This window comes from Fringilla coelebs (genome assembly GCF_963513975.1).
Source record: "Fringilla coelebs genome assembly, chromosome: 1".
Lineage (NCBI taxonomy): Eukaryota > Metazoa > Chordata > Aves > Passeriformes > Fringillidae > Fringilla > Fringilla coelebs.
Window position 1 is genome coordinate 99,426,194 of NC_140028.1, and position 24,083 is coordinate 99,450,276.

General features: G+C 39.4%; 1 protein-coding gene across 3 annotated transcripts in view; it reads left to right on the forward strand.

Moving 5' to 3' along the window:
* Positions 1–24,083, forward strand: part of TPK1 (thiamin pyrophosphokinase 1) — a 310,310-nt gene that overhangs the window by 244,592 nt on the left and 41,635 nt on the right. The window lies entirely within an intron of this gene.

A 24,083-nucleotide genomic window follows, 5' to 3' on the forward strand; every position in this document is an offset into this window, starting at 1 on the left:
CGCAGTTTGCAGTGCAGTGCCTTCACTGGCTGAGAAATAATGTGAGTGACCCACTGTGCCAGCCAGCAGAACATCTGCTGGCTCCACTGAGAGCTTGAGCACGTGCAGTTCGGATGGTGCTGGGAATTAGTAGCTCATTAATGATAAAATATATAAATGTGGCATTAGTTTTGGATTGTGAGAGAATTGCCAGATGAAGGGCTGTCTGGCTAGCAATATTTCTGTCCTTTTAAACTGGATTGAAAGAGCTGAATATATTGCATGAGAGACATTCCCTTAATTTGAAAGAGTCAGATATTTTCATTTGTATGTATAAATACAGTTGACATATACAATACTGAATTTTCATCTGCTCACTTCCTGTTGTCCAGCAACTTCTGTGGCCCATTGCACTGAGGTACTAATTTCTCAGAACATGTTCTGTCCTTCAGAATGAGGTGCAAGAAGCTCAAACCAGCCTCAATTTAATGAAGGAAGCGTCTCTGAATTTGCTGTATTGCAAAATGCTTCTGTGTGGATCAAAATATGGTAGATACAATGAGGTTGCAGCCTTTTATTCTGATTTTTATTAGTTGAAAAAGCCATTTTTCAGATACAACATAATTTTTTCAGTTTAATTCCATAAATTTCATCAGATATACGAGGTGCTCATTAGAAAGTTGGTAATTTTAAAGATGGTTTTTCTGGTCTGCTTCTTTGTTACTACTGAATTATGATTGCCTGATCTGCTGAAGAGAAAGGGATTGCAAGTCAGCTGTGCCAGCTGGAGGAGGATGCAAGGGGGAGATGATATGGCAGCAAATATTTTTTTTCTCTCTAGGGTTATGTTAAGACATCAGTTTCTTAAATATTGGTCATAGCTGGATCTGGACCTACAGGGATTTTAATACTGTTAATGTCATCTTTTTTTTTTGTTTGTTTTTCTGGGGGTGGCAAAAAAGTATTTATGTGACTGTTTCCTGCTCATTTCATCTTAAGATGACACCATCATCTCTCCTTCTCCCTGCCCTTGTTACTGTTATTTTCCAGGAGGAAAGAGAGCAGACCTTTACAGTGTTTCTCTTAGTGATGTATGTATTGCATCCTGTTACAGGCTATTTTCAGTCTCAGTACTCATGATTCTCCCAGGCTGTAGTTCTTTCATTTATTTCTCCATATTAATCATAGATATATATATGTAAAATCAAAAAATGATCTGGTCTTCCTTGAAGAGCCTCAATCCATCTGAGACATAAAGGCCATTACAACCTGAAACTGCTCTCTTACCCAAGCCACTAGAGCTAACCTTATCACTCATCCAGTTGTAGAATAACCATTGAATTAGGTTATTGTTCAGACACTGATTAAAAAATTGAAGTGCAATTACATTTCCCAAAAGGGAAACCAATATCTTCAATAAAGCATGTATTTAGTTGTGACTTGATTGAATTGTTTCCCTAATAAATAGGATCTACATCCTGATAGTTAAAGTTTGATGCTGGACTTTTATGCTGCCTGAAATTTTGCACTTACTTCAAAAAGTATTAATCCTTCTGTAAATTGGGATGGAGAAGCAGAGGATCAAGTGGGAGGAAATGGAATAATAAGAATGGAAACTGAAGTGTGATATGGATGTCAGCCTTGCTGCTAATGGCTGGCAATGGCAGAGCTTTACCTGTTCATTCATTAACAGCAATCTGAGCACACACCTTTGTAAACCTCCATGTAAATATATTGCAAACCTCAGTGAATAATTTTTTGTGGTTATAAATTCATTTTCATGTCTAAATCATAAAAGGAATTAAATTTTTAAGCCGAGCATGACATGAAAGGCCTATTCCTCAAGTTTGTTATGGAATTAATTGGATGTGACCTAACAAGTTGGGTTTTAAAAAGCAATTTTTGAGCTCTCAGGATATTTAGGTATCTGGGCAGTAAACTAATTTCAGAATTTTAGTTCAAACAGTGATGCATTAGATGGTAGGGAAGCCCTCATTTTTGCAAACAGTAATTTCCAGCAAATCAAAAATCAAATAACACTGCAGTACAAGAAAGAGCTGGCTTTGCATCAAGGTTTTTGATGTTTAACACCAATTTCTGCCTGAGCATATCTAGATTACTCTGCCAATTAAAATTTGTAAAGCCTTCAAGAGGTAGTCAAACATTATCTGTGTCCAATGTGCAGGTGCTGTCATGATACTTCATAGGTTCTGAATAGGAAAAGACAAGAATAAATACCTAGGACAAAAGCTGTATTGAGGTTAAGAATAAGCTACCAAAAGTCTCATTTTAATGGCTGAATTAGATAAACCTGAAAGCTGGAAGTTATTCTGCTGCCAGAGAAACAATGATGGCTTTTAATTCACTATTTTTGTATGTCTGTTTGAGAATGCAGCATGTATGCATGCTTTTATGCATGCTTATCTTCGTTGTTTGCTAGCACTTGCCACAAGCAGAATTTTCATTTATTTTTGTTCTCATCTTATGGGTGAAAGGATTTGGAGTAGAAAGTGGAAAATTGATTAGAAAAAATATTTTTATTCATACTTGCTATTGTGTAGCACATACTCAGAACACATTATAAACATATTCTTTCCATTCCCAAAGGGATACTGATCTTTTCTCTATTAAAATCTGATTTACAGCACAGGAATCAGATAATGCTTTGTCTGATTTGACTCACCTGACTGCTTGCTGATAACAGCTCTCATGTCTAATAAATAAATAACAAAAAATCCAATAATGCCAGAACTACCAACATTCTTCATTAGGTCCTCAGTGGTGCTTTCATGGAAGGTAAATAAAAATGAAGGCAGAAATCAGCTGTGGTGCTTATCATAGAAGAGGTTGGAGGGTAATGGTAGGCTTTTTTAGGAAATGGTTCCTTTTCTGTGAAGTTACTTTAGAAAATAATCTTGCCAAGTAATTTATTCTTCATCCCTGTGGCCTTTGATATGCTGTATGTGATGCCTGTACTGAAAATGCCAGCATGTGTGTGTGTGTGTGTGTGTGTGTATCTATATCAACCTCTTTATCTATCTGTATAAACTCTGTGTATATGTGATTGTGCTTTCCAGATAATTTTCATGCCAGTTTGCCTTCTTTAGGCAGGAAGTGAAATTGCTGTAAAATGCTGCCATTCGAAAGAGTGCCACTGTCATTTCACTTCAAAAGGCAATAGCAACAACAATGGGAGCAAGACCTTTCTCTAACTGTAGCAACAGAGCATCCACTGACTGCTAATGTCACAGGTAGATGAACAGGATCCCAAATCTTTTTGGTGCTGTTTACATTGTTGGTAAAATGTTGAAATGTTTGCATTGTTTTACTTCACTGGGGTTTTATTGATGTTGCTTTGTGAATTGAGTGAAAAGTTTACAAAAAGCAGTTGTGGTTTGTGTTGTAGGAGAATTCATAGTCTAAAAGATGAAAGAAAATTAATAACTTCTTAAAAAAAAGAAAAAGAGTCAGGGGCTGTTCTGGGAAAGGTTGTAAATTAGAATGGGCAGGTATCTGTGCTAGTGAGGCTGTTTGTATAAGCACTCTCTAACCTGTTTCATAACTGAAATAGTTTATATCACACATTTTGCTACCCCAGTTCTGAGTGAGGCAAACTAAGTGGTGCTTCTGGGAATAGCTTTGTTTTCAGTGGCAGAGTAAATAGCTTCACAGCTGGATTCCCATTCTCCTCAGCTTTCCTCTCTTTCCCTCCCTTCTCTTGTTCTTTACTGGCAGGAGATATATTATCAGTGATGTATTTTTTCACTTATCCATTGCAGCTCTAAGACTCTGGGTAGTGGTGGAGTGGACAGAAATGATGTTGCTAGTCCCAAAGTGTTGGGTGGCTTTGACCTTTGGCAAGCTGTTTGCCCGCAGGAGTGCTGCTGTCAGCCTTCCAGGGTCATATCATTTATTACAAGGCATGGCCTGCTGAAATCCTTTTCCAATGAAGCAGATGTTCTGATGGTGGCAGCCTGGCATCCGACTGGCTGACTGCAAGTCAGCAAAAATGAGGGCCTTGCTTAGCATTGCATAAAATTGTTTTGAACCACAAAGACCATTTGGTGTACATTAAATGACTGATGAACACAGAGCTCAGTTGTGCTGGGCCTCTAAGCCTGTATTTGCATTTTTTGCTGAACAGCAGCTTGAAAACTCAGTCAGACTTTGTGAAAAGGCTTGAAATGGGGATTTGAGGTCACACATTCAGTTCCCTTCCCCATAGTTCAGTAAATGTTTGGAATTAGTGGGAGAGGGATTCAGATCCCACACATCTTTACAAGGTAGCAGGGTCCCTGGCATTCAGTTTGGAGAGGCTGCTTTAAGGGGATAAACAGATAGGATTTTCTAGATCACACTGTTGGGGCAACATCACAACTGTGGGACTCCACTTACACAAAGATTCCTATGAGTACCTTAGTTCTGAACAAGCTCAAGCCACTTCCAGTGGTAAGTTTAGCTCAGCTGGAAAGCCATCTTTAATGGGATCTAGAGAATGTATATATGATCCTTCTATGCAGCACTAATAGGCAGTAGTTGCCAGGAAGGAGTAGAATAAAAAAATCCCAGAGAGACTCCAGCACAGCTGTACACAGAGTAGATGACTCTCCAAAACCTGCGTAATACCATCCTGAAGTAAACTGAAGACATAAGAGAATGTTATGAGCTCAAAAGACCCATCAGGATCATCAAATCCAGCTCCTGGCCCTGTGCAGGACAACCCAAAGAATCACACCATGCCTGAGAGTGTTGTCCAAGTAATGTTTGAACTGCATGACCCTGGAAAAAGTCTCTCTTCATCTTTCTTGTGGGCTTCTACTGGAAGGCTATAATTAGGTCCCTCTGGGTGGCATCCCATTACTCAGCTGTGTCAACTTCACCACTCAGTTTGGTGTCATCTGTAAATTTGCAGAGGATGCACTTGGCCCTTTCATCTACATCATTAATGAAGGCATTAAATAGCAACGGTTCCATTAAATATCAAAGTTACATAGGGCTCCCTGAGAGCCCCAAGAGGACACCTCTTGTCACTGATGTCCATTGAGACTCTGAGTCATTGACCAGCACCCTCTGAATGTGCCCATACAATCAATTCCTTACCCACCTAACAGTCTACCCATCAAATCCATCCCTATCCAGTTTGGAGAGAAGGATGTTGTGGGGAACTATGTCCAAGACATTTTAGAGAAGTCCAGATAAATGACACCTGTAGCCTTGACCACTTCTCTGGGGAGCCTTCTCCACTGATGTTGTCACCCCATCATAGAAGGCCACGGGGTTTCTCAGACAGGACTTGCCCTTGGTGGAGCTGTGCTGGCTCTATCAAATCACCTCCCTGTCCTCCATGTGCCTTAGCACAGCTTCTAGGAGGATCTGTTCCATGATCTTCCCAGGCACAGAGGTGAGGTAAAGCTGACAGGTCAGTAGTTCCCAGGGTCCTACTTCCTACATTTTTAAAGAGAGGTATGATGTTTCCATTTTTTTCAGTCACCTGAGACTTCCCCTGACTGCCAGAACTTTTCAAATATCACGGAGAGTGGCTTGGCAACTACATCAGCCAATTCCCTCAGGACTCTGGGATGTGTCTCTTCAGGTCCTGTAGACTTATGTACGTTCAGGTTCCTTGGATATTCAGGAATCTGGTCCTTACTTACAGTGGGAAGTACTTTGTCTCCCAGTCCTCATCCTGCTGTCCATCCACTCAAGAGGAGTGGGAAGAGAGGTTGACACAAAGACTGAGGCAAAAGAGGTATTGAGTACCTCAGCCTTCTCCTCATCCATTGTTACGTGTTCCACCACTGTTTATTGGCGGTGGGTGCTCCTTCTTTGACCTTCTTTTTCTGGTTAACAGACCTGTGGAAGCCATTTCTGTTATTCCTTGCATCTTTTGCCAGGTTCAGCTTCCTTTGGCCTTCCTCAGCTGTATTTCATCTCTGTCCTCTTCCCAGTTTCCTGTCCTTGTTTCTACTGCCTGTGCATTTGCTTTTTTCCCTTTAATTGGACCAACATTTCCCTACTCAGCCATGCCCACCTCTTGTTTTTCCTGCCTAATTTCTTGCTCCTGGGGATTGCCAGCTCTTGTGCTCTATGGAAGACTTCCTTAAAGATCTGCCACAGACTATCTCTCTGAAGAGCTGGGATTTTGCCTTCCTAAAGTTCAGAGCTTTACTTTACTCCTTGCCTGACCTGTACATCTCAGGACTGCAAACTCCAGCTGTGTGTGGTCGCTGCAGCCCCGGCTGTCCCCAGTTAACTCACCTCACCTCCCCCAACCAGAGCACTTATATATGTGCAGTTACGTTGTTGTGGCACATTGCAACTATGGAAACTAATTTCATTATTAATGTAGAGGGGGGAGGGTTGTCAAGAGAGCAAAATGCTGCTCTCTCCCTTGCATCCCCTCTGTTAGTTCAGTCCCTTCCATCAGCTTCTGCTGATGGAAATCTAACCCAGAGGTATAGAGAGATAGGTGCTCTGCTTCAGCCCAGCATTGGTGCAGATGATCCTCGTCACTCTGGGGGCTGTAGATCGGTGAGAGTACAAAAAGTGACATGCAAATCAAAAGCAACCTGCTGCTACTGAAGGATGCCTGTTGTAAAGTCAGAACACCTTTCTGAGCAAGAGGCAGATCTGCCAAGAGCCAGAAAGCTGCCTTTTGGATTCCAAATTATCTCTGTGGATTTCAGCACTGACTCTGAATTGTCACCAGTGAGTGTGGGGGCTGAATTTGTCCAAGAAAGAGACCTCATAGTTTACACTGATGACATTTAACCCTGAAGGCATTCTCATCAGTCAACCTGCCCACATGGATACTGGGAAATCATCTCTTTTAGACAACAGCAGAGTCAAAGCTGGAATGTAATGGTGTACTTCAATGAAAGTCAGTGAAAAATTGGCCAGAGTACAAATGCCCGTTTGTCACATCCCTTGCAAATATACTTTAATTGTTTTCATCCTTAAATGCCCAGAACCAGCCATAATAAATGTAAATGTCACGCTGCCTGGAAATTTCCAAAAACAAAAAAGCTCTCTGAGGCATGTGGTGAGTTATTGCCAGTTCCCAATGTCTGCAGAACCACAAAAGGGCAAGAACCAGTAGGAGGACAAATCAATCACATCTGGCTAGAGTATTCTGGAATTAAAAAATGAAATGTGTTTATCTGTGACGACTCAGTTAATGAATGTGTGCTATTTAGATTTTTGGGGTGTTGTTCAAGTAAGTAAGCATTGCCACTAAGCATTGACTCCTCCTTTGCAAGTTTTTTGTAGACCTTTTGGTTCTGTTTACATTTTTAGTACATACTAGTGTATGTGATTGATCTCTTCTTCTCAAAAATATGACACTGAAGGAAATTATTTTCTCTGCAGTGATCTATTCCTGTACCCTAATGGCAAAAAAGTCCTGAATATCTCTTCTACAGTGTCTCAATTCTTCATTCACTGTTCCCTTTGTAAACATTTTGCATGTTGTATCTGAGGGGTCACTGCTCTCTCCCAGTTTTTGGCTCTAGATGTTTGTGGAAAAGGTGTTTCTTTCCTGCTGTTTTATCAAGTTCCATAGATGATGAAAGTCTGGTGGATGTCATCACTGAGTTTTGTTGTGTGTTGTAAAAACTTACATTTTGGCTGTAAGTTGTTTATGGCATCCTAATGTGTAATTTATAAGCCATTAACAACTGACTGTAGTGAGTGTGCTGTGGAACTATTAATTTTAGACATGCATACCAATTACACATCACTAAGCAAAGCTGTTGTTTTCAGGTGAGTTGGGAAATACAAATTATCGATAGATGATTCTATGTCTTGCCATGGAAGCAGCTGTGACTTCTTTGGGACAGTAAATTCATATGCCAGGGGGGAGTCAAGCCAAGTCAAGGCAAAGAAAAAAGAAAAAGTGGCAGAATAGCAATGTGAGATTGCATTCAGGATTAGAAACATGTTTTGGAGAAAAGGCAGATAACATCAAAATACACAAAGACATGAATATAGAGACTGAGAAAATGAGAATGGGGGTGTTTTAAGTAGACTGGTGCCTTCTTCCTTTTTGCAGCACTGAATTGAGACAAAAATTTGTCTTGTTATTTCTCTGCTGTTTGTGATCGCTCTCATTTTCCGCTGTTGTCCAGGCATTATAACCTACTTCTACTGTCAGTAAACTGGTAAGCTCAAGTGATGCATCCCAGTGTCCCTAGGATCTGCCTAGCTATTGATCCAACAGCAAAAGATGGCATTAGACATTTGATTTGAAAACAGCTTGCACACCTATGGATATAAATTCAAGACTGAAACTAAGGAAAAACCAGAAACAGAGAAATAAAATGAATTAGTGTTTGGATGTCATCGTACTTACAGATTGGAGACACTGGCATCACTCAGTGTCCCAGGTATGTTCTCTAGCAGTGAATCTGCAGTCACAGTAGACATGCCGGTGTGCACAACCTCAGCTTTTCCCCCTGCAGGAATGGAGACACCTGGGAGGAATAAGGTGAAGCACTGCTGATTTTCTTGTGGTTCAGGCAGGTGATTGTCTGGAGTGTTTACTCTCTGCAGGTACTTTATCTACTTGCAAGTTAGCTATGCATTTCTCTTAGCACTCAAGCTGTGTTTTCAGCACCCTAACATTCCCAAGAGCTCCTCCTTGGTTCTGTAAGGCACAGGATTCTCCAAAGTGAAAGCTGTACTATCATCTTTAAGATACTGCATGAGTTGTTAGTGTGTCTGTGTCATTGCTCTTGAACAGTTTCACATGGGCCAATGGTATCATCAGTTCTGTCATAATGAGCAACACAAACCCTTGAGGAATTCAGCATGCATGCATTCAATGCAGTTTGTACAGTAAATAAGGCATAGGAGCACTATGATTAATTAGGACTCAGAGGGTGTCAGTTAAGAGAAAACTATTTGCCAAAATCAATCTGGCCTGCTTGGTTAATGGGGCTGTGTTAAAGGATGAAGGACAAAGACACTGCATTAAAATTGCACAGGCAAACATTAATTCTGGCATCCCCTTGTTCTCAAGTCCATGATTTTGCAGCCTCAGCATTTTTCAAGAGTTGCCTTCCATTATTTCCAGGTGAATATGGGTTCATATACAATTGACAGGTAAAGCATATGTAGCATGTCCCATTGTATCTATAGAAGTTTAGGTCAGCATGTGGCAGCAGACTTTCCTGTTATTTACATTTTGAAGCTTTTATTTGTATTTAATATGAAAAAAAACCTAAATCTTTCAAAAATTTCAGGTATTTTTAGTATATTTTAAGTGTAATACAAGTCATAAACCAACCAGTAATTACAAATAAATGGCAGTGGAATGAATGTAAGAGATCCTACAATCCTACATAGCTTTCCTATGGCATCACTCCTGAAAAACCTGAAAAAGGCTCCTCTTTTATGAGCTTTCAGTTCAGCTTTGGGGATTCCTTTATAACAGCACCTTAAGAAACGCTGCTTCAATGAATTTTTTTCTTTCTTTCTGTATTCTGCAGATACAGTATGTGATAAATATATTCTCAAGCTGATAAGCATTATAACACAGCATTTATCATCTAATTGCCAATGAGAAATCCCAGAATTGTACATTTAAGTTTCCCAAGCATGGGGCATAACTGTAATTTACCGAGGCACCAGCAATACCACTGTATCACTGCTGATTGACAGGCCACTTAATGATGCTGTTTATAAGGCAATTTTCTAATCAGCTTCGTGTACACTCATCAGGAGCTTGATTCTTGATTTAAAGCAGAATTGGAGAGATAGCGTTTGTTTTGCTTATAAAAACAAACCAGGAAAAAAGCAAATTAAAAAGAGAAATGACACAAAGATAGAAAGCTTTGATTTCATGAATCTGAATTATGCTTTCAGAAGTTCAATATAGAATTAAAAGCTGTGGCAGGAATGAATCAGCTTTCATCAAGGTATTTCTTTTGTGCATTTTGAAACTGGACAATGATAGCTTAAATATTAACATTCTTGTTTTTAACAGGTGTTACATTTCCAATCATTGTTTAATGATGAATACGTGATCTAGTAGATATTCTGTTGGGTCTAGTCAGTTGAAATGGAGGCACAGTTAATTTTCCATTTATTTCACATTTATTTTCCACTCAAAGAATAATTAATTATTATATCCATGCTTTCTTCCTAGCTACTTCATTCTTTTGTTCCATAATAGAAAAGCTTTCATTTAAAAAATATGATCTAAATCATGTGTAAGCTGGGTCAAGTGTGTCTGGCATGGAAGCAATTCATTATATGATCTAAGAGGTTTTAACAAGATGAGCTTCATTTGACCTGACAAATTTATGAATAGTTTTGACCAGCACAAATAAAGTACATTTTCCAGATTTATCCCCGAGTAATCATTCTAAAACCCTTGTAAACACACCTTGTAAACACAGTTCTTTAGGCTGTATATCCAGTATATATTGAAAAATTCATGTTTTATGAAAATCTTAGAGCTTAATACCAAGCTTGTGGAATTAGTGGGAGAATTGCACACTGACTTTAATATTAATATTTTAATCTGGAAGTGCCTCTGTCCCTTCCTTACTAGAGTTACTTAAGCCCTGAATTCATCAGAAGATTTAGGCATTCATGCATTTTTATACATGTTACTAGTTCCATTGAATATAAAGGGATTATTCAGTGGATAGAGTTAAATATGCAGAAGTACTTACTACAAGTCAGACTCTGAAGTGGAAGTTCAAAAATGTCTGAAAGGCTTTTCTGTATGTATAATAAGGTGGTACTGACTTTAATCTCGATTTCCAGGGTTAGCTGCCTGGGCTTGTACCTATTCTAATCTCTCACTCACCGATGCTATAAAGCTCCCTTTTTTAGTTCTGCTCATTTTTTATGTATTGATGGTTGACTGTAATAATTTACACAAATTCCTCCTGATTTTACTGTTGAATGCCTGGGCAAAGTATGAAGATATGGAAAGACAAATGACTTTGAACTATTCCTCACATCTGGTTTCTTTACCTGTAATTCAGCAGTTGTGGTTTCCTACCAGTACAGCTGTCAAGTCCATGTATCAAGTAAATTTTTTATAAGAGAATTTTGGAGAAAAGAGTTTCTGGATACCTACCAGAACCCTTAAAAATAATAAACTTTTCATAAATAGCCAAAAATGTTAGAATATGGTACATGTCTCGTGTAGTTGTAAGAGAACTAAACACTCATGATGGAGTAAATCAACCACAGAGGATATGAGATTTTTTAAATTTTTTTTTTTTTAGCCGTGATACAAATTTGCCACACTTTTGTATTATTCTCTGCCATATGTGAAGCAAGATTTTCCACATTAAAACCATGTATCCAGCCAATACAAGGCCCTTGCTAGGGTACAGGGAGTGCTTTCCCCATCATGTGAAATACTATGACATAAATCTTTTTGTAGTAGAATAATTTGGTATTGTTCCTGCTGTAGAGATTTATACTGCTCATTTGCAATGTACAGTAGGAAGGTTGGTTAGTTATTCAGAGCTTGTATGTGCCACTTTGTTTTTGCTGCTGCCTTTTGTTAGCCTGTGTGTTTATGTTAGCATAGTTCTGGACCATTTAAGACTTGCCTTGGATTTTTGAGAGCTCTGCTGCTGGCAATTAATTTTACATCCCAAATATCTCAAGAAAACATTGTTGTCAGTGAATTTGTAAATTAGCTTGTGTTCCTTTTAATACCATAATTACTTTAGTTTCCCAGCTGACATAATCTCAAAAGAATTTTACTGAAGAGATTCACTCTTTCCAGTTTATGCCATTCTCCAGCTTCCCAGAGTAATGATTCCCTAGATGTTTGTCACTGTGGGTTTTGTACCCATGCTTCCTGAGTTCCTCTGCCAATTTTGTGTTCTCTCTGCTCTCATGCCAGTTTCAACAAATCCTTTAAAAGTTACAAATAATGAAGACAGTCTCTTAAAAAAACTAACAAACCCACAAGCAAACAAAAAAATCAGCCCAAAAACTTATATTGTTGTCATGGCACAGCACCACTTGCTGACTCAGTGGGTAGCACACCAGGCTGGGGATCCAGCAGTGTGGCTGGAATACATCATTATGTCTCAGTAGTGTACTGCCTCACTTGTCCTACTGCTTATCTTGTTAACTCCTTGGGGCAGGGACTACACAGGGTCTCTGTCCTTACTGCTAGTCACATACTACAGGGATAAACATAATTAATTGCAAATGGGAGGTGACTTCTGGAGTTACAGTTGAAAGCTATTACCATGGAATGGTTCCTGATTTAAAATAAATGCATATTCTGTGAGTGTAAGAGACTGCATCTGAATTATTATCTTCTTCTGGTACTATGGTACTGTAGAAAAAGAACATCATTGTTTAACATACAGTGCCATCTACAGAGTATGTTGTAACCTACACTTCTTACATTATATGGGGGGGTTTGGTTGGGTTGTTTTTGTTGAGTTTCTTTCATTATTTTTGTCACAGTCCAGATGGCATTAATGGCTAGAGAGTGTATGCAGAGTTTTTGTCAGATGCTGGCAGCATTGGGGGATGAGGATGAGAGGGGTTTGTGCTCTCATCTGTTTTGGTCATAATCAGCAATATCCATGGGCCAGGCTTCAGCAACAATAGCCACTCCTAACTCCTCCCAGAAGCATACGTTGTTGGGCGAGGGGGTGTCTTTTTTGAAATGCAACTATTTCTAGAAATGCTGCATCTGTGGCCAACCTTCCTGGCAATCACATGACCTACCCCAGCAGTCCGACAGGCAGGCAGACGTGGAAAAAGGAGGAAAGGGGCCAGAGAGGAAAAAGTCCATCTATGATCTTGTTGTGTGAACATGAAGTATGTAAAGGCACCTTATCAACTGTCCTCTCTGTTTAGAGTCACTTTAAATGTGGGGGTCAAGGGCAGGGGGTCTCCCCATATTGTTACCTAAGCACATGCTGTAGAGAAAACTGTTAAGCAGTGGTCGTGTGTTTGCATGTTCACTGGTTAGAATGACAGTGCAAGAAGAGCTGGATTAAACCCCCAAAGTCTTCAGAGTGATCTTCAGATAAATGTTAATTTTGATGCAGAGAACTGGATTTATTTTTAAAGATGGAAGAAGTAAAAGAGCACCAAAGTATTGCACCTTCCACTCTCAGGAATCCATTATTTACATAACATAGCAAATTGAGTTCCTGTGGTCACTGCTGAAGAAACTGTTGTCTGTCCTCTTTTGGCTCCTGAACATATCAAGTTATCTGATCTTTAACCTGTTACTAGCTCAGGACCCACTTTTTGCCACTTCCAAATTAGTGGGTTTGAAAAGCAGAAATGGGAAGGGAGGGCTGAGAATGGATTCTGACATCCAGGGCTGAGACAAAATAATTTTTTGGCAGATGATCTTGCACAGGTGAAGAGGGAGAGGAAAAGAGAGAAAGGTCTTTGTTTTCTTATATAGTTACATGTGAAATTCAGTGAATTTAGAGTAGCAGCAGAGATGTGCTGGGAGTCTGAGTGTCTGAGACAGCTGAAGTTGCACGTTAAATAGAGTTTATGAGACTAGTCTGCCATTTGTCACCTGCACTGTCACAGTCAGCACATGTGACTGGGTAGGTGAATGGGGGTGTATGTAAATAATAATTCCTCTTTATTTAATATACATTAAAACTGAAAAGGGATAGAAAAATGAGTTAGCAGAGTGCTACAAAATGTGAAGTTAATTATGTAGTAGTTATCCTCAACATTTCCATCTTTAGAGCGGTTTTGAACTGCATAAGTGCAGCAGTTACTGCAGACTGTGATTAGATAAACAGATGCAAATAGTATTTGTAACTGATAAATGATTGATGATGGCTTTATGTGTTTATCATTATATACTGTTGTAAACACTTTTTACTCAGTGAGGATGGAGTCTGGAGGAAAATTGATGATGGGTGAAATATGGATTCAAACTGTAGTGCTTTTAAGAGTATAGAGGGCCAATATTTCAGGGCCAATACAGAGTTGTTACCTGAGGAACTGGTGCCCTTTTGCCATTGGTATCATCGGGCTGAGCACCAAACATCTGCCAGCTGACATACAGAGCCTGCATACAAGGTTTACAGGAGAGAGCCTAAAAGTAGAGATGAGGAGGCTGAGCACTGTTGAATGATGGTGTGGAAGACCCGCTGATCCTCTGCTCAAAAGGAGATGCCATTTCTCTTCATTTTTCTGTTGCTTCCCATGGCTTCTGCCTTCTTTCACAAGAAGGGATGGATGTGGATGGATGAGACATTTGTAATGTATTATTTGACAGCCACAGAGTGACTGTGTTACACCCACGTTGTAGGAGCCATTTGGGACAGAACAAGTGTGTTTGGATCACTGGAAGTTGATGGGTACAAGGAGATAAACATGCATGTCTCTAGAAAAACAGGATGGGATAAGAGGTTTGTGCACTGTTAATGGTGCTATAATTCTATTTGGTTTGCCGCCTGCCATTTGCTAATTATTAATCACAATAACAACATTTGTTAGTTACATTAATCGAAAGGGAATTTTATTGCAGCAGCTTGAGTTTAATATCAGCTCTTTGTGTATCATACAATGCAAAAAGTAACCTGTGGTAATTAAATTACAGGCTAAATCTTCATTCTACGTAAATTATTCTATTCACTGAGGAAAAAAATAAGCAGGATATTACCAAAGAAAAGGCCCAGATCATTAGCAGTCTTTACTCCCTGCTCCGTTCATTTCACTGGCAGTGCTGAAATCCATCTGTTACTTTTCCTGTGGTGTTGTAGAACTAACAATGAACTTGCCATCTTTTCTGTCATGTGCCTGCCCTTGGGCTTGTACAAAAGAAGGGAATTAGGTTGTGTTTTGTTGACCTTTTAGATGCAAGAGAAATGGTAGTTCTGTTTCCTTACACATGAAATGCTGCCAGGCTGTTGTCTGTGTTAACCTTTGTGGAGCACCCCGATGTGATCGTTACCCTGGCACCAGACACAGATGTCAGAGAGAACTGAAAAGGGATAAATTGGATGGAGGTGCCATGCAAAACAGCTCAGCTAAAGGCATTTTTCTCCTGCGCTGAAGAAAAGGTATTCTGTATGTGTTTAACTACTTAGCTGGTCTGTGAGTCCTGTAATGTGCTTAGCCAAACAGAACTTCAAAACAGATGGTTTCTAAATTTGGGGAAAATAACCATTAGAGTATTTTTCCCCATCCAGTCTGCAGTTATACTTTAGTACTGAAATTATTTGAAAATTAAACAGGAAAATAAAATTTAGATCTTTGCCAACTGAATACTAATTTCAGGAACATACCATTTTTTGTATGTATGAGGTTTTCATCTGCACATTTAGCCTAAGATTTGTTTGTGCTCTGATTTAGTGCCTCTTGCTGCTTACTTGCATAAACACTACCAAATCAGTCAGTTGGAGTCACCAGAGTATTTAGCTCCCAGCTGCATTTGCTCATAAAAGGAGGAATGACAAGTTTCCTCCTTTGCAGAGGAGGAAGTGGAGAAACAGAAGTAATTCATTGCACTTACATAGCACCTGCACCAGCCACCTCTACAGGCACTTTACCAATAGTGAGTGCACTGCCTTGAGTGGAAAGCATTTCTTTGTGAGAAACTGCTCCATTCCCAATCTCTTGATTGAGGGAACTGAGGTGCAGAGCATTTTTCTCCTCCAAAATTGTAAGTGAAGCTAATCAGAATGTAGGAATCTGAGTATCCTGGGCTTTGGGATTATTTTGTTATCATGATAGAAATAAATTATGACAAAGGAACTAATTCTTTCATATTTAGGGGTGTTCTTATATGTTTGTAATATTGGATATTTTCAAAGTGTATCTAAGAAAATCATATTTGGGAACTCTGCCTTTCTCTTAGACTATCTGGTCCGCTGTTGTTCATTTTGTGCATGTTCATCCCTGAACATAAAGAGGGTGTCTAAAATTGAGCTCAAATTGGTTTGCTGAACAGCCAAACATAGTATTTGGTCTCCACTTCAACAGTACTTTAACCATTAGTTACCAGCATATTCTCAGGTAGGCTTTGAGATAACTCGTTGCCCAAGAACAGAAATTATCTTGGGTTGGGGATTCCTAGAGGGAAATTTAGGTCCATGACTCATTTGGTTCAAGTCTCTGCTCCTTTAGGGAGGCATGCTGTGCAATGCCCAGCCATACTCCACTGCACAAGGCTCAGCTGGGCTTTGGAAAGCACTGCCACAGGATGCTGTGAACCACAGTTCAACTATACCACAGCAAACAGTGGTATAGTTTCCACTTCAAGAAATCCCTAAGCTGCAGGTTTTTGAGGAAGGGTGCGCTGAGAAAAATACTGCTCCATATTGCCTGGTCTTTTAAAATTCTTTCCTAAATGCCTCTTATGGACCATTGTCTGAGGGTCCTCTTGTCCTAGCAAGATAAATCCTTGGGATGACAACAATGGCTGCTTTTGTGCTCTTTTGACCTACAGAGCCCTTCTGAGAGCACAAATATGTTCTTCCATATGGGCTTGTCTCCAAGCTGTTTTGTCCTCTACCCAGATTAGGGACTTAGCTTTTAAATTGAAATTCTCCTTCCTTAGACAGAGGACTGGAATTATATGCCCTATGTCAGAGAGCATTCCCTTGTACAATGTACCACCTGTACTGTGGCAATAATATGTGTTTATCTCTGCTGAAAACATCTAGCCAGCTACATGTTTTTTACCATCTCTAGGCTCTTTCTGCTCGTGCAGCTGTAAAATACAGCCTTTGATTGCTTGCTAAATTGTCAAACTCAGTTGGCAATTGAGAGTCTACCTTGGCATTTAAATGGGCTTTGGCTACAGAGGTTTCAGAGTAGGACTATTCTCCTTTACTTGAAAGCTGCTTTCTAGTTAGGCTTTCTAAAGGCGGTATTGTAGATCTGTGGGCACCAGTGGAAATAGGCTTATGGAAGTGTGGATTCTCAAGTAGAGAACAAGATGACTTCCCTTCATACACTCTCCTGAATGTTCAGACTCTTTAAGAAGGGAAAGTGTTTGCGTTCCTTTGGTTGGTTTTGTTTGGTTGGGCTTTTTTTAAACTGGTGCAGTTGTTGCTTCCCTGCCAGAGGCTTGTGAGTAAATGCACATGTCACAGAGTATGAAGCTACGAGAGTGCTTGAGGTCTCGAGCTGTAAGAGTAGTGGTCCATCTACCTGAAAGCAGTTGTCTGCTGCTTTTTCATTAAATGCTCTTGTTAAGCTGTGGCTGCTGACCATAAGTGCATTCATAGCAGCTTGCCTGACAGGTGGAAACTCCTCACTGCTTTCCTTAAGCCCTCTTTGTGAAAGAATTAAATTACTTTTAATTCTTTTCAAATTCATCCCTTTTGTATCTTCTCTGATATATATATAATCTCTGCTGGCTCAAAGGGAATGCTTTTGGGCAGAATATAGCCACCAACTAGGCTCTTGACTAGCCCATGTTTGCTTTTAGAGTTGTGGCTTTTATGTGAATCAGTTTTAGACTGAAACTGCAGTTTGGAAGTTCCATCAAAACCTTCTTGGCATGTTGCATCACTGACTTGAAAGGTAAAACTACAGTATAATAGCCACTTGATGGTGCTTTCTGAAGACTGTAATGTCTCTTTCTTTAGCTGCAGATACAGTAGCAGCTGGCAGGAGCATAAGGTTCCAGAATTCTTATGGCTGCCATTATAACTTTGTGGCTTTTATGTTACTACATAACATTTATATACAGGGTAATGGGAAGGGAAGGTGAGTGAAACATCTTTGCACATTTTACTAAAAATATCCAGTATTTGCAGGTTTTCTTTTATTCTGAAGGAAATACCACTTTTTTTGGGGGGGGCCATCTGATGTCCTAATTTGCATCTTGATTGGTCATTGTGGTTGTTAGCCTGTTGTGTTATGACCAAAATTTCAAGATCCTGTTTGTCTTGAACTTCCTTGTCATGAGTTTACATCTAAATCTGTCAAATATTTCTACTTCAAATTTGGAAAGGTAATTGAATTATGCTATACAAAGCAAAGTGTGTAATTTTTCACATCTTTCTAAAGGAGCCTGCTTTTTAGCACCTTGTCTCTAGGGAACATCAGGTGGATGATATCCTTCACATCAATAAGGGTAGCCATCACCATGCAAAAGACAACCTTCTCTCTTCAGCCTGATTTTTCATTCAGATGGTTTGGCTAAAGCATTACTGAGCTAATGTAGAAATTAATTGAAGTAATATCCAGCAAAGGGTTGTGAATTTTTCCTGTATGCAGAAGAGAAGTGTTATGGATATGAGTTCTGCCTTTTTTTTTTTTTTTTTTTCCTTCAGTCTGGAATGTGAGCAGTCTGTTATCTACAAGAAAAGACAAAAAGAAAAACGAAAGGAAAAGAAACCCAGATAGTCTCTTGTGGATGGAAACATATATATATATGTGTGTGTGTATATATATATAAATAGCATGAGAGTTACAGAGTTACAGATTATCAGGGTGATTTCATTATATAATATTTTGAGTAATGTGCTTTCACATAATTAATGTTAAATATTGTTTTGAAGTAGATAATAGTGTTTTTAATTTTTTTTCTGTTTGCAACATCTAATTCTGGCAGAAAGCTTATTTGCCAAAGCTAAGCCCCTGAGGGGAAATGCCTCATCACAGAATCATAGAATCATTAAGGTAGGAAAAGAGGCCCAAGATCATAAAGTCCAGCCTTTGAATACCACTGTGCCAACTGAATGGAATCCCAAAGGGCCACAAATCTGCTCATTTTTTTAGTACTTTCAGGGATGGTGATTCTACCTAGGTGGGAAGTAGAGTGGTGGCTGACCTTGAGCAGATCCAGTCTCTAGTCCAAAAGTAGTGCTTCTGATGTAACTGCCCTTTTGCAGTGTTACTTCGAGTTGCATGGCTAACACCATTCTCAGCACATATTTGCCTGTTCTTTATGCTTCTGTAGCCTAAATTACTCTGTCTAGCCACCATTTAGGTACAATCTTGTCTTGGAAGAGAAATGGCCCGTGACTTGCAAGTCACAAAACAAACATGAACGGTTCAGTCCCATGAACCCCTTACAGAAAGTTAGGAGATCCTTTGTGGGAAATAAAGGCAGTGCTCTGCTCAGCAGGATAGTGAAAAGTCTTGGGTTTCAGGAATCAAGTTGACCCTGTTGGAAAATTGATATGCAATGAATGGCCTGAAAAAAGTGATTTTTCCCATGTGATGAATTGAAAAGAAATTGATGGGAAGAGATGATGTGGAAGTTCCTGCCTCCTAATCAGGAGTTCAGCTAACGTGCTGCACTAACAGGAAATTTCCAAGCTGCTGATTGTATTGCTTCAGAAAACGAAAAATCATCCCATTTCTTGAAAACACGGTGTTTTGTCTTGGAAAGAAAAATGCATTACATTATGGTGCTAAGTATTTTAGACCTTCTGCCTTCTTGTATCAAGGTTCACTAGAGCTAGCAGAGGCTGATTCAAATAGACAGCTTTTGCCATAGCCTGCAGATGACACTTCAGTCTCCACTGTCACTAATCTTGCTGGGAATGACAATCACAGTGATAATTACTTGGATCCTCTGGAGACTCAGAGGCAAAGCAAAACAGATTCTGAGATTCTGCTCCACAGAGAATTTGCTTCTTGAACAACCAAATGCAAGAAATCAAATCCTCCTGATGCAGGTTGTCTGGTACTATTGGATGACATATTGTATCAAAGCAAACTTAATTATTAGCGGAATTGTATTGCCTTGTGTGTTTTAGTTTTGGAACACATACATATTTATTGTTCCATCTGCTCCTGAAGGGCTTAGCAATTGGTTATTACAATTAGATAATTACTAAATATATTCTGTCCTTCTGGAACTTAAATAGAACGCAGACTTGGGAGCCAGCAGGGGATACTCAACAAAACTGAACTTCAAACTAAATTGAAAACTGATGAGGAGGCACCACTTTCTGCAGTGCATAATTTCACTTTGGAGCACATGGGCTGAGGTGGTATCAGGTTTTGTCCAGCACTGGTTGTGTGTTCCTTCAAAGTGAGTGCCTCAGCAGCAGCAGGTAATCCTGCCTGACTGCTTTGTCCTTGGCTGCATATAGCATAGTAACATGCAGTGTGCAACATCCACCCCAGACACAAACCCTCCTGAATGCTCCTGATGTGAGAATGATGGAAGAAACTCAATGATTTATTTGGGTAACAGAACGTTAAAATGGGATAAACACAAATACTTTTCAGAAGTTTTGTGTTTCCATGATTGTAGTCATTCTTTAGAGGTAAGAGCAATATTTCCCTTGGGAAATACTCTAGCTGTGTCAGGACTGTCTAGATTATGTGGAGGGGAGGTGTTGTTGTTACCCTTGAATTTGGTTGGGAAGTTACCAAAATTACAACCAAGGGGAAAAGAGGCTTCTGGTGAGATCAGTGTGCCTTTTCCCATAACTGCTCCTAGTTCTGGTTTAAGCCTTATCTCTCAAACCAATTGTATAGACTGTTACCAGCTCTTGGTTGGCTGTGTATTTTTAAACTCTAAATGAATGTATGCATGTGCAAGCATAGGTGCAGTGAAATGTTGCCTATTAAAAACTAAACTCATAAAAACCTGTCCTAAAAGTAATAGACCATCAGCATCTTCTTTTATAGAGGAAAATCAATTTAAAAAGAAACAACTCTGAATATAATTAAACATCGTAACTCTGGTTTATATGTGCTTAATAGGTACAATAATACTTACCTACTGTATCTCACAGGAGCCTTTTGAAGTTTAATTAATTAGCATTTAGAAAAGCGCACTGAAATTCTAGGATGAGAATAAAACTCCAAGTACATTGTATCACTGCTGCTGTTTTAAGCAGTTTTGAGAAAAACCTGGTATCTCAGAGATCCAGAATGTCTGTTAGCATTCCATTTTAATTTTACATTCACATAAAATTAGTTTCTTCTTGTTTTCTTAAGATTTTCCACCTCCTAGAATCAACACTTAAGGTTGCTGTTTGCCTAAAACCCAAAGCATGTATTTAAAATAAGTTTTAATGTTAAGTAAATACCAGGTCTTTCCTTAACCTTGTTTGTTTTACTTTCCTTCAGAAGTAGTAGGCATAAATCAGAAGTGCTTAAAGAAACTTACGGCCAACCTCAGTGACAGTATTAACATAAATTCACACTATGCAATAGAGTGGTACTCAGGGCAGCCTAAGTAGTGGGAAGATTGTTAAAAGTCTTGTGATAGGTCTCCCTAGTTTATATTTCCTCATTACAGAATGTTGTTTTTCAAGAGGAAGTATTGCAGGAAAAATAAGCAAACCATTGCACAGCCTCGGTATTCAGCAGGAATGGAGATTGGGGAGCAAGAGAGATCCCCATAAAGGTTGCTATCACAGCTGGTTTATTAGCTATTTTAAAGATGAACTGTTAATCAGTTCTGAAATTAGACCACATCCTCAGTTAACTGGAGAATCTAAAACATTTATCACTGTGTGTAAGGGAGAGGGACAGAGATGTCAGACAGGATGGCTCAGTAGTAGGCAGGTATATTTTTGTGTTGCATAGATGTTAATTTTATCTTTGGTTCACATTTGTGACAAAATATTTTTAAACCCAGGAAATCCTTTTTAAGTTATCTAAATCTATATACTTTTTTCCTTGTTATAGCTACATTTAATAAAAAAAAAAGACAGTATCTGGATTAGGTTGTGTTGAAGATTAGTTTTTCATATATAAAGTCAGCCTGACATTTTTGTTCGGCTTTGGTTTTAAACCAACAGCTTTACCTTTAAATCTGGTTTTGTTATGATTTGCCACTGCACACAGAGTTTCATGTACACATATTCAAAGGTATAACTTCCTTAGTTAATGATACTAACAATCAATTTGTGACACAGGTCTACAGTCTGAGGCAGGAGGAAGGAATTACTGCCAGAATTAGGCAGCTGAAGGCTTGGGAATTGCTGGGTGGTTTTGTCACCTGAGGGAAAGCTCTGATAATTATGAGTTATGGAGGATCCTTCAGTTTGAAGTAGTACTGTCTGCAGCACTGGGTTATTCCCATACATCTCACAGTTATGAAGTGGGGTAGACAGACATCATTATGTACAAAGGGTTTAACAGCATAAGCAATCATAAAATTCTGCAATTTTTATGAGCTGATGTCAACACGAGTGTCTGTTGTCATGAGTGTCCACTGCCTGTATTCTGGATAGTTGTTCCAATATTCTATCTGGACTTGACCTCTTAAGAAAAAGACCTTTCTCTTATACTCCAATAAAGTTTTCAATTATGTTTTAGATTAGAAACATCTTAGTCCAGGAAATGGGGAACTGAGCTAGGAATGACTAGACAGGCATTTTCTCATGTTCTGCCGGGTTACTCCAAGCATACTTCTCTGTGCTTCATTTTCTGCAGCTCAGAAACAGGAGCAATGCCACTGGCCATCCTTTAAGTGCTGTGAGATCTATTGGTAAATGTTTCTTTGCAGAGCTGATGGTGCCACTGATATTCCTGCCTGGGTCACTGGATGTGCTTTGTTACTGTGGCAGAAGGCTGCTCTCTTTGTTGGTTTGTTTCTTTTCCCAGCATTTCACTGTCTCTGTTCCTCACATTGGTGGGTTTTTTTCAGGACTGGGACAATTGTGTAGTTTTTCTTTGCACAGTGCCCAGCATAATGAAGTCTGAAGGCAATGACTGCTATTACACTGGTAATTAAAACTGAATTTGGTAAGCTGATGAGATGGTTAGGTTAATAGCTTGTAACAGGGTGGTTATTATGTTAATAGCCTGTAAATCCCTCCTGCGCAGAACTGGATCACTCTTAACTTGTTGAATTTTTGTACTTAAGACATTTTGATCTTGCAGGTTTTCTTCGTATGTAGAATGGAAACTGCTGATTTTTAGGGAAGCTGGAATACTTGGAGAAAAAACACAGTAGTTATAGGTCAGTTTTTGAGTATACTGATTCCATTGGTTTCACAAAGCTGGTCTTAGGTATTTTTTTTCTCAGTGTGTCTTGCTAAATTTACAAGCTTCTTTGCCTTTTGAAGTGAAACTCTTTAAGACCTTGTAATCAAACCACAGCCACCTTGTTCTTTATTTAAACTGCAGTGTTTGCATGGGCTGTGCTTCCAATTCCTACGTATAATTTATATTCTGGGAGGGGAAAAAAATTGCCACTGAATATATTAAGTAGGCATACATGAAAGAGTTCTTCTGTTCACTGTTTACACAGGTATTTATATAATGATTTTAAAATGCTTCAGTTCTCATCCGATTTAAGAGCAGTGCTCCTGAAAGGCTCTTGCAAACTCCAGGGATTGGGATTGGAGTATGCAATTTTAGAAGGGAGAATATTAAGCCCATGGGGTCTGCAGGCAGTAAAACTGAACAGACCATCAATCTCCACAGCCTAGAAGCTACTCCTCTAGCCCTCAGCCAGCTCTGCACTTACAGGGGGAGGGCACTCCTCACCCAGCCCTGCATTTCCAGGGAGTCCCAGTGCTTGGCACTGCCCCAGCCCCTTCTCTGTGGCAGCACTGAGCCCTGAGCACAGCCTGAGACATTTCAAAGGGGCATCCAAGCAGAGCTGCTGAATGGGCAGAAGATTCGCCTCTCTCTGATCTCTGCTGCTATTCCCTGAGTCTTTGAAATTCCTGTGACACACACAGGTTTTTCTGAGGTGAAATGAGCTATAAATATATCAGACTCTCTGAAGATATGTTTTCCTATGCCAGTCAAAAGGATAAAGACATACTATCCTTACTAAGAATAATTGGAGAGCTGCCAGTGAGGAGCCAATTTAGAGAAATTATTTCAGTGAGATGGATGCCACATAATTGATATTTGGTATGGGCAGATTTATGGGTGTGGCTGTTACAATCCTATTAAATACTTAACTGGAGCACTTAGAGCTGTCACTTTTATTAGCATACTTTTGCACACTCATGCCATGTAACTTGAACTTTGCATTTTTCATTCTTTATGTGACTTCCTGCATTGCAGAAAGGCATCCATAGAACTCCCATCATCTTCTTTTGAACTCGTGGTAGGCAGATTGCATTGACATGGTCTTCACACAGGATCAAGCACCTTTTCCTTGTCTTGCCTTTGGCAGTACTTCCCCCCTCCATCTGGACAGATCTGCAGTTTTATTTTTTCCTCACTTCATGCCAGAAACA